Source organism: Eupeodes corollae, chromosome 2 (genome assembly GCF_945859685.1).
Source record: "Eupeodes corollae chromosome 2, idEupCoro1.1, whole genome shotgun sequence".
NCBI lineage: Eukaryota > Metazoa > Arthropoda > Insecta > Diptera > Syrphidae > Eupeodes > Eupeodes corollae.
Genome location: NC_079148.1, coordinates 41,962,440 through 41,971,943, shown reverse-complemented (window position 1 = coordinate 41,971,943; position 9,504 = coordinate 41,962,440). Strand labels below are relative to the sequence as shown.

The following is a 9,504-nucleotide window of genomic DNA, read 5'->3' as shown; positions in this document are numbered from 1 at the left end:
TTTTTTTATTTTTACTGCAGCTCATCTGCAGATATAAAAATATCAGTTTATCAAGAAGAGAAAAGAACGATTTACGAAGAACGACAATATTTAATGACAGTAATATTGTATTATAAAAAATACAAATATTTTCAACTTTGAACTAAAACAGTTTTTTCGGCGGCGCCAGTTATGGCTGGAATTTCTATTAAATACAAAAATATATATCATCAAGAAAATATAAGAAGAAGAATTTACTGACTCAGACCATTGTCGCCTCAGCTCAAATGATGCCGGCTATTATTGCTATTTTTGTGGTCGGTCCAATACCAAACCAAAACCAACGACAACAACGACGAGCGACAACGTAGCCACCACCCACTAAAACTTCTCAAATGAATCATGAATTTGGCCAAACAGCCACACTACACAGCAGCCCACAATACCATATCATCTCACTCCATCCAATTTTGTCTTTTTGGATAGATATTAAGAATGTACGAGATATAGAAATGGCTGATGATATAGGTTTACCTAATAAGTGCACATATAAAAGAAGCTTTTTTCGAGATGCCAAGCCTGTTTATCATATAGAAGAAACATACCTACCTACCTACCTACTAACTATATGCTAACGAAACGAAAGACGGAAGTTTCTCGTATTCCATGCAAAAATAAAATACAAAACCCCATAAACTCAACTCTCAAAACGACTTAAATACTACACATATATATTCATATAGGTTTATGACTTGCTGTATGTTGTATAGTATACCGCGCCATCATGCCATTGCCAATAAATATAACAAACTTGGAAGAAGAAGAAGAATACAACAACAACAACAACAAATATAACAATAATAATAAACCTACTACACAAATGACGACGACTTTTACTCCGTCTTCGACTTCGACATCGACGACAACCAAAACGACGATGTCGTCGACGACAAAATATTTACTAGTTACGTAAAAATCATTACAGGGCGGCATACAACTAACTATACACAACTTACTGCTGCCGCTTCACAGCGCCGGCCGCTCTGCCTCTTCCAAGCCACAGCACACAGCTTATAGGCCTATACTGTCTGTTGACGGCGACAACGATTTCTTAAATCGATTTCCGCATAGAAACAGCACAAACGAAACAGAAAAGAAATCTCATCGAAGAAACCATAAGCAAACCCGCCAGTCGCCGCGGCGTTTGCCGCCACTATAGCTGCTGGTGCTACTTCTGAGCCTATAATGAGAACTCGAGCAATATACACACCATTTTGAGAGTCTTAATACAACAGGAACATGTAGGTATGACCAGAAATATATTTCATGCCGCCGCCGACATTATGGCAGCCAGAAGCGCTAAGAGCTGCAAAAGACGCACGACATATTATACTACATTATAGCCCCAGTCAGCCCACAAAACGAAGAAGAACAAGAACAAGAACAAGAAACAACAACAGCCATGTGGTGCGCAAAAGTCGCAATGCCGAAAAAGCGCCAATTCATTCGGATACTAGGTATAACAATCCAATCCAACTCAAATCCAAATCCAAATCCAACCCAACCCCAACTGGCTTGGCTTGCTATGATATTATAACCTATCTACCCCTCCCAAAATCTAATTTTAATCAAAGTTGATATCGTATTCACGCACGTACTACTTTCGATTCGATTCGAGGCCCGAAAAACATGAAGAAGAATTAGTAGAATTGGGCGAACGGAAATTTTCGTTGTCGAAATCTCGAAATACGAAAGATACAAGAAAAAAGTTCTAGAAATAAAAGAAAAAATTGAGCGCATTTTTGATTTTGATTTCCCCTAAATTTAGTAAATTTACATTTTCTTAGAATATAAACTGCCACCCGGTTGTGGGTAGGAGGTAGAGGTAGGGTAGAGTTGCTACAAAATAAGTTTAAACAAGGAAGCTTATAAATAGAACTACACAAGTTGTGTGACGAAGAAACTAAACAGAAAAAAAAAAACATTAAACAATTTTTAGAGCTAGCTATAGGTTAGGTATACATAAGTTCCTTAGTATAGATCTTGAAGGAGAAGCTGCGTAAAGAAAGTGTATCTCCTGGTGACGAATTTTAAGAGGTTGTGTGAATCTGACAGTATCTTTAGTAATAAAAAAAAAAGAAAAAACCAATTCAAAATACAAAACGTCAACGCTGCTGATCTGTTCGCGCTTATCAATTCTCAAGTGATAGTAGGAACATGGTATTTTATTTTGTTATTGTTGTTGTTTTTTTTGTTATAAACAATTTATTTATTATTTTTTTGTTTCGATCTGTTGCCAACCAATAAAAATTAACCCAGTTTTGTGTGTGATGTTGCTATCTGGCATTCCGTCAAAAAAAAAGTTTATTTTTTGTCATCAAGTTTTTGTGTTCAAATGACAAATATTGCCTAGCAGCGAATTAATAAGCTATGACAGCAAAAGATACGTTAAGTATGTACAATATTTTGAATAAGCTTTCTTTTTCATATGATACTGTTATGTATAAGTATGTTGATTAATATACAAAAAAAAAAAACAAACAGAACTTAACCATTAGAATCTTTAAGGGGATTTTATTAATACTTTTTTTATGACTCTTAAGAAGCTCATTTAATTGCGCCTATTTAAGAATTAATTGTAAATGAAGGTTGGTTACGAATAACATAATGAAATAATTATGGAAATCTAAGAAAAAAAAAAACAAGTTATTTTCGGTTAAGAGTGGTTTGATGGATAAATCGATCATCAAGGATTGTAAACGGAATTTTAAATCTTGTAATTGGCCATGTTTAGTAATGGAGTTATTTTACTTGTCAAAAGATGATAGAATTTAAAAGTGACAGCTTGACTGAATAGCAGGCTATTTAAAAAAAACCTCTCATCAGAAAATTTTACATACACATAGGTGATTTCTAAGTTGACAAGTGACTAAATGTACTTTCCCACATTAAAGTTGTCTTCACCGTTTAATTCCGTTTGAAATTGTCACGTTTTAAAAAGTTGTGATTTAACAATTTTACATATTCTGAAAAATCCAAGAAATGCATGAAACAAACAGATATGTCTATTGTGAATCATTCTCAATCTATCATTTCCATCTCATGTATCGAGTGACAATTGGAATGTAAAATAGAAAAAAAGGTGTGTTTGTTTCACATATTTGAATATAAACCGGATTTAAAAATTCAATTGTCAAATGTCAATGCCCGGTGGAAAAACAATTTAAAATGGAAGGGAAAACTAACGAATTCGTCATAATCAAAAGTTATAGACTTTAATTTTGTGGAAACTGACAAGATACAAACAAAATGTAATTTCTTATGTGAAAAGAAATCAATCGTAGACAAATGCCATAAGAGTATCCACAAATTGATGACTTTGAAGTTAAGTTTTATTATTATTGATTAAATAGCTCTATTACCTCGCTCAACAATTTTAAATGGCGGACATTTTTTTTCTTCGTTATGGGATTTCAAAAACTTGAACTGACTTAAATAGCATGTTAAATTTTCATAATTAACCAAATATACCAGTTTTTTAGATCATTAAAAAAATACCTGTCAAAAAATTCAGAGCGTGAATGACAATAATTAGTGGAGCTATTGGTATACTTTTTTTTTTATAGACCAATTTTATTATTATTATTTTTTTTCTTTGTCAAAGAAGAAAAAAAAACTCGATTATTGATCGTGTTGCATGAACAAGATTATACCAACCTATACGACACAAATATTCGCAATCTATACTGAAGATCATCATCATCGTCATCATGATCATCGTATAGTAGGGTTTAATTGATATTTGAATAAATATTTTTTTTTGCTAAGTTGTTTCTATTTTATAGTAAGTAGTTGTTGTTGAATGGAACGACATCGTTTCATGGTCTAATGAAGCACGTTGGATATATCAACATGGGTCGTTTTATATAGTGTTTGGTTAAACTTGTATGACACAGGACAACAAACCTTATTGTTTTGCTGTGTGAAACGTGAAATTGGTGTTGATATAAAATTGCAAAAAATTAATAATTTTAATAAGAATAACACAACAACCACTGAGTATTGAGTGAGAAAGAAGAAAATATTTAAAAAAAAAAAGGAAAAAGAAGGGGGAAAAGCGAAAGTTGTGCTTTAAAAAGTTGATGACCTTATACATTTGTTGTGTCTGAATTATATGTTCCGAGATAGTTATCTATCTACTAACTAATAAACGTCGTCGCGACGCTACGTTCAAAATGTTGCTTTATTTTATATGAACCTGCCTATGTATATGGGTTATTCTATTGACAGATAGATAAGATTCTTGAGGAACAAATCAGAAATAGAATGTGAATATGTGTTAGAAAGGAATGTATAAATTGTATATGGAGACATTTGATAATGAAAGGTAGATACATAGTATCTAATTGATAATAATTGACTAGAGGTATAGTTAAGATAGATTATTTAGTACTTTATATTTTACGCATTAGACAAAAAAGTCAAAGTGGCAAAACCGTTAAGTTGACATTTACATTTTAGTTTTGAAGATCAAAACAGAGGTATGAAATTGTAGTAACAAAAAAATATACTTAGATCTGTTTATGAATCAACAGAATTGTCGTTATTTGACATTTAACTACAACTACTACGTACAAACAATTGCAAGAAGTGACAGAAAAACATACTTGTTAATTTTGGCATGGTAATATTTTGCTTACATTGTTTTAGCAGTTGGTAAAATTAAGTTAGATTTGTAACAATTGAACAACATGAAAGCAATAAATTAGTTTGACAGTATATAAATCTTTATAACAAAACAAACATACCTTATCAAATTGACAGTTAGTGATATATCTTTCTCTTTTTTTGCATTGCTTGGATTGTATTTATACATTTTTCAAATGTGAAATACAACAAATACAATTATTAATTATGTTGTTGTCAAACAAAAATATTAATCCTACCACAAGCAACAAAAAATTAGATGATTATTTCTGAATGAAGTAACATTTTGCGCTCTATCATCGCGTTATCACAAAAAACTATTACAAAATAATACAAATTATAAGCTTTCTTACATAATTGACGACTTAAATTCATTAAAAGTCACAGTCTACAGTCTATAGCAGCAGAATGTATTATCATTATGTTCTTTAGGCAATATTCTGCTAAATCAATGACTTATAGGCTTTAGGAAAGTCAAATCATTTTAAACCTAAAAATTCTGTCTATTTACTTTTGACACTAAGTGTAAATCAATGTTTACGGTTTCAAAGAGATAACCTAATAATCAAAGGCTAAGAGTTATGCTGAAAATAATTTCAAATTGCTCTTACTAAAGCTATCTATGTTCTGCACCTTATTTCTCAAGATACTTTATCCTCGATCAAATGATTTAGTTCTAGATAATGGTTTGAAATTTGAAACTGCCCGCTGTGAACCTATAGATGTACAGATTTCAAATCCTATTGTCTTTTATATATACGAATATATTGCCACCTATGACATATGATTTTTCGCCAACTAGGTTGGTATACACAATCAACATTAAGCTTTGACTCATTTCTCAATTACCTTCCTACTAACTACCTCTCTATAAAAACCCCTTAAAGGCAGTAAGTACCATAATAGTTGGTAGTGATAGATAATAAAAGACTGATAAGAAAGTTGCTACGTATATATGTATGTATCTACTCGTTGATAAATAGGTTTGCGTGTGAGAAACAAACCAAAGTACCAATTTCCTAATAAAATAAATGGCATTTTTTTTTACAATCAGGAAAAGATTGTAAGATTTAAAGCTTTACCGAAGATTGTAGCAATAAAAACCTACTTCGTATCTAACAACGAAAAGGAGAGCTTAAAAATAATTATATATCACTAAACAAGTCTGACGGGAATTCAAAAGAAGAAAAGGCAACAATAAGTACAAAAACAACACACAAAAAACGACAAAGAAAACATCTGCGTCGCAGTAGTTACCACAATCACCGCTGCTCCTGCTACTACCGCTGCTGTTGGCAGCTACGGTAGAGCTAATGGAAATTTGAATTGCAATTCGAACAATCATCATCAGCAATGCAGCAATTCAGCTTCAGAATCAGAGTCAGCATCAGCATGGCGTTAACGTTACTATTGGCGGCTAAATGTGATTATCTATCTCCATAGAGCTACACCGTCTGTCGTGTAGTCTCCCGCTTGCCAGAAGCAGGCTGGGCAGGCCACATGTACAAATAGTGTGTCAAACTAGAGTATTGTCCTTGGTTTGTATACAACCCACGGTAACTAACTCAGTTCATTCATAAAACACCACTTCGTGGCACAATGATCCGACTCAGAGTCAGAGTATGAAGCTATACCCACGCCCAAAAGACCAAACCACAGACTTTTATATATTTTTTTGTATCTTTTTTCTGTATGCCTACAAAACTTGTCTATAGAGGTATGCGCTCTGGCTCAGATAAAGTTATTTCTGCAAACCTGATTATAGGTATTTTTTTTTTCTTTTCTTTTCGTAACTCTTTCAAACCAGCCACAGCCAAAGCCACACACGGAATGGGCTTCTTTTGACCGGTTGCGAAGCGATGCTGGCTTAGGCTCTCCTAAAGTTGAAAAGGAATGCAACAGTCCCAACGTGTATTTTAAATTAAAAGATCGTTTGGTATGTACGTATATTCGTTTTTTTTTTTTTTTTAAACCAGGTACTTTAATATAAAAATGTAAAGTCGCGGTGCGATTCTAGATTTTGTTGTTATTAAATGACGTAATATGATTATTCATTGAGTGTCTACAATATTCGTGATCAGAATTATTTATGGCCCTTTATTATAAAAGTTGTCTACACTTCAGGGGGATATTTTTAATGTTGTTTTGTGTTGTGTTATTATATTGTTGCTATATTATATACCTAGTATAGTCTTGATCTTCAATTCATAGAAGTGTTAAAACCAGTTAAGCTACGTTCTTCAAAAGAAAGAGAGACTACAAGACGACTACGACGATGATATTATAATTCGGTATACCTAGATATAGATTGTATAGTGGAATCTTTAAATGTAAAAACGCGATCGAAACGTTGTTGCCGAGCGGCATCATTTGTATGGACAACTTGATGGAAATCCTTAACCGGTTAACTAAGAGCCACTCAATCGAGAACAATATTGCGTGGCGGCAAGAGGAAGAAAATATGAAACAAGATTATAACTTCAAAAAAAAAAGGGGAGAAAAGGTGCAAAAAATATCTTAAGTTAATAAACAAGCTTAGTGATATTATAGGCACCAAATGCATAAAGTTGTTAATAGTTATTGGCGTTGCCCACCATTTATGCTTTGTATGACAGAAAAATACATACAACTCAGAAAAAATGCTTGATCTTACAAAATTGCTTTAGAAAAGCTTAAAACCTAGATTTCAAAAATGCTTAAATAAGAAAAGAAGTTTTGACTTAAAAAAAAACACCCATATTTAAATTACGAAAAATGTCAGTGGTGTCAAGTTGGTGGCGCTAGCATCTTCCACTTTTCAAACTCAGCTGTCATTCAAAATGTCATGATGCATTAAAAACCAACATTACTCAAGTTATGTGGTTAAAATTTACTTCAAATCTTCCCGAGGCTACCGTTTGAAGGACATTGTTTTGTTTTGCAAACTTAATGACGAAGTCTTAACAACTGCATCGCTGTATTTTGTTAGACTTTTTTAAAAACTGAAAAATAAATGACCATGTACTTCAAGTTGAAGAAATTTCAACTATAAATTCTCAGCACTCTACCTTTGAGACTTTAACAGGATTCTTCACATCCTAGTTAAAGGATAGAATTAAAAAAAGTCTTAGCTTGAAACTTTTATATCTTTCCTTAAAAAACCGTTAAATTTTGTTTAAATTTTCAAACTAATTTGACAGCAGCACCTCTACCGGAACTTCTGTAAACTAAAAACAGTAAGAATCCGTTAATTTTGAATACAAAAATGGCTTAGCACTTAAAAATATGTTTTCTTTTTTTTTGAGATTTGAGTCCGTTTTTTTTCTGCTCGTGTTTAATTGGCAACGCCACTGCTCAAGGAAGAACTCATGCTCAATCAGCAAAATGCATTTTTCACACGATACTCTTTGCGGCTGCTGAAGCTGATGCGGTGTCACGGTAGAACGAAGCTTTGTGGTGAAACAAAAAAAAAAAAAATAAAAGATTCATATGCACTTCCATAGAAGATACATACGTTGTCGGATATAGCTACATAAAAGTATATATCATGTGGACATGACTTGGAAATGCTTGGCATATTTCGCGTATTGCTTGAGATATTAGCTGACGAAGGCTTATAGAAGGGTTAACGAGCGCGCAAATGTATTTCCTCCACTGCACTGCACTATGTCGGTTGCTTCGCCAGAACCATCTTCCAGCTTTATTCTTCTCCTCGTTCTCTCTCTCTGAAGTCTCAGCAAAAAAAAAATATCTGGCTGGGTTTGGGGTCACGGAATAGCGCGATCGCATGTGTTGCTTTTTTAAAAAAATGTTTTAAACGAGCTCGTCTTTCATTTAATTTGTTGTTGTATAAAAGATTAAGAGTAGTATAGATCATAAATGTGTACTCGCCAACAAACAAACCAGCCATGAAAACGAGAAGTACAGAACAAGAAAAGAAAAACATAAACATACTTAATGAGGTGCCGGCCGGCCGGTCGGTAGTGTGGTGCGGCATGAAAATTGACGATGTGCATGCAACTCCTCGCGCGCAAATGCAACAATTGTCAATAGTACAGAAAAATAAATAAATTATAAATAAAAAACAAAAACAAAAACAAAAACACCACAGTGAATGTTTACCCGGCGAAAAGTTATAAATACAAAATAAAAGAAAAAGTATCTACGTCTCTTGATTTTACGACGTTGTTGTTGTTAATCATGTTATTCTCTGATGTAGGTTCTCTCTGGTTTTGGTTTTGTTTTTCTGTTTGATTTTCTCTCAATTTATAGTGAATTTTTCGGTTCTGTATGAATTTTTTCACACGATTCAGTTGATAGGTCGCTGCGCTTTTTTTTGTAATTTTTTTTCATTTTTGCACAGACAACCACGAAGAAGTTGGACGCCTCGAAAAGATCTTCACAACGATGACGCTGACGACAACGACAACAGCAAAAGCAAAGAATACGATACGATGAAGACACTTTAAACCCAAGGAAGATAGCCGCGTAAAGGAATTGCACTCAACCATGTGCCTGCACAGCACATGCATGTAGCACCAGCAGAAAACCAGACAGACAGACATTGCCTCATCCGACGGAAATCGCATGATGGAATATAAATGAGCGGGCCACAAAAGGCCAAGAAGGAAACCGGTCGCATCAAATAATGTGTAGGTATACCTACATGTGCTGTGCATATCCACAATCCACATACGCCCCGCCTGGCCTGGCCTGGCCCGCCATCACCATCATCATCGTCATCCCTATCACCATCAAGAAGCGTTCAGCAGTTCAACAAGAGGAGGATGACGAAGAAGAACCGCATTGAAAATAAAATAACAAAAATATTTCATTACT

At 33.7% G+C, this 9,504-nt stretch overlaps 1 protein-coding gene across 2 annotated transcripts in view; it reads right to left on the bottom strand.

The window, feature by feature from the left end:
- The window catches only part of LOC129947883 (myc protein), a 151,565-nt gene that overhangs the window by 5,779 nt on the left and 136,282 nt on the right, over nt 1–9,504 (bottom strand). The window lies entirely within an intron of this gene.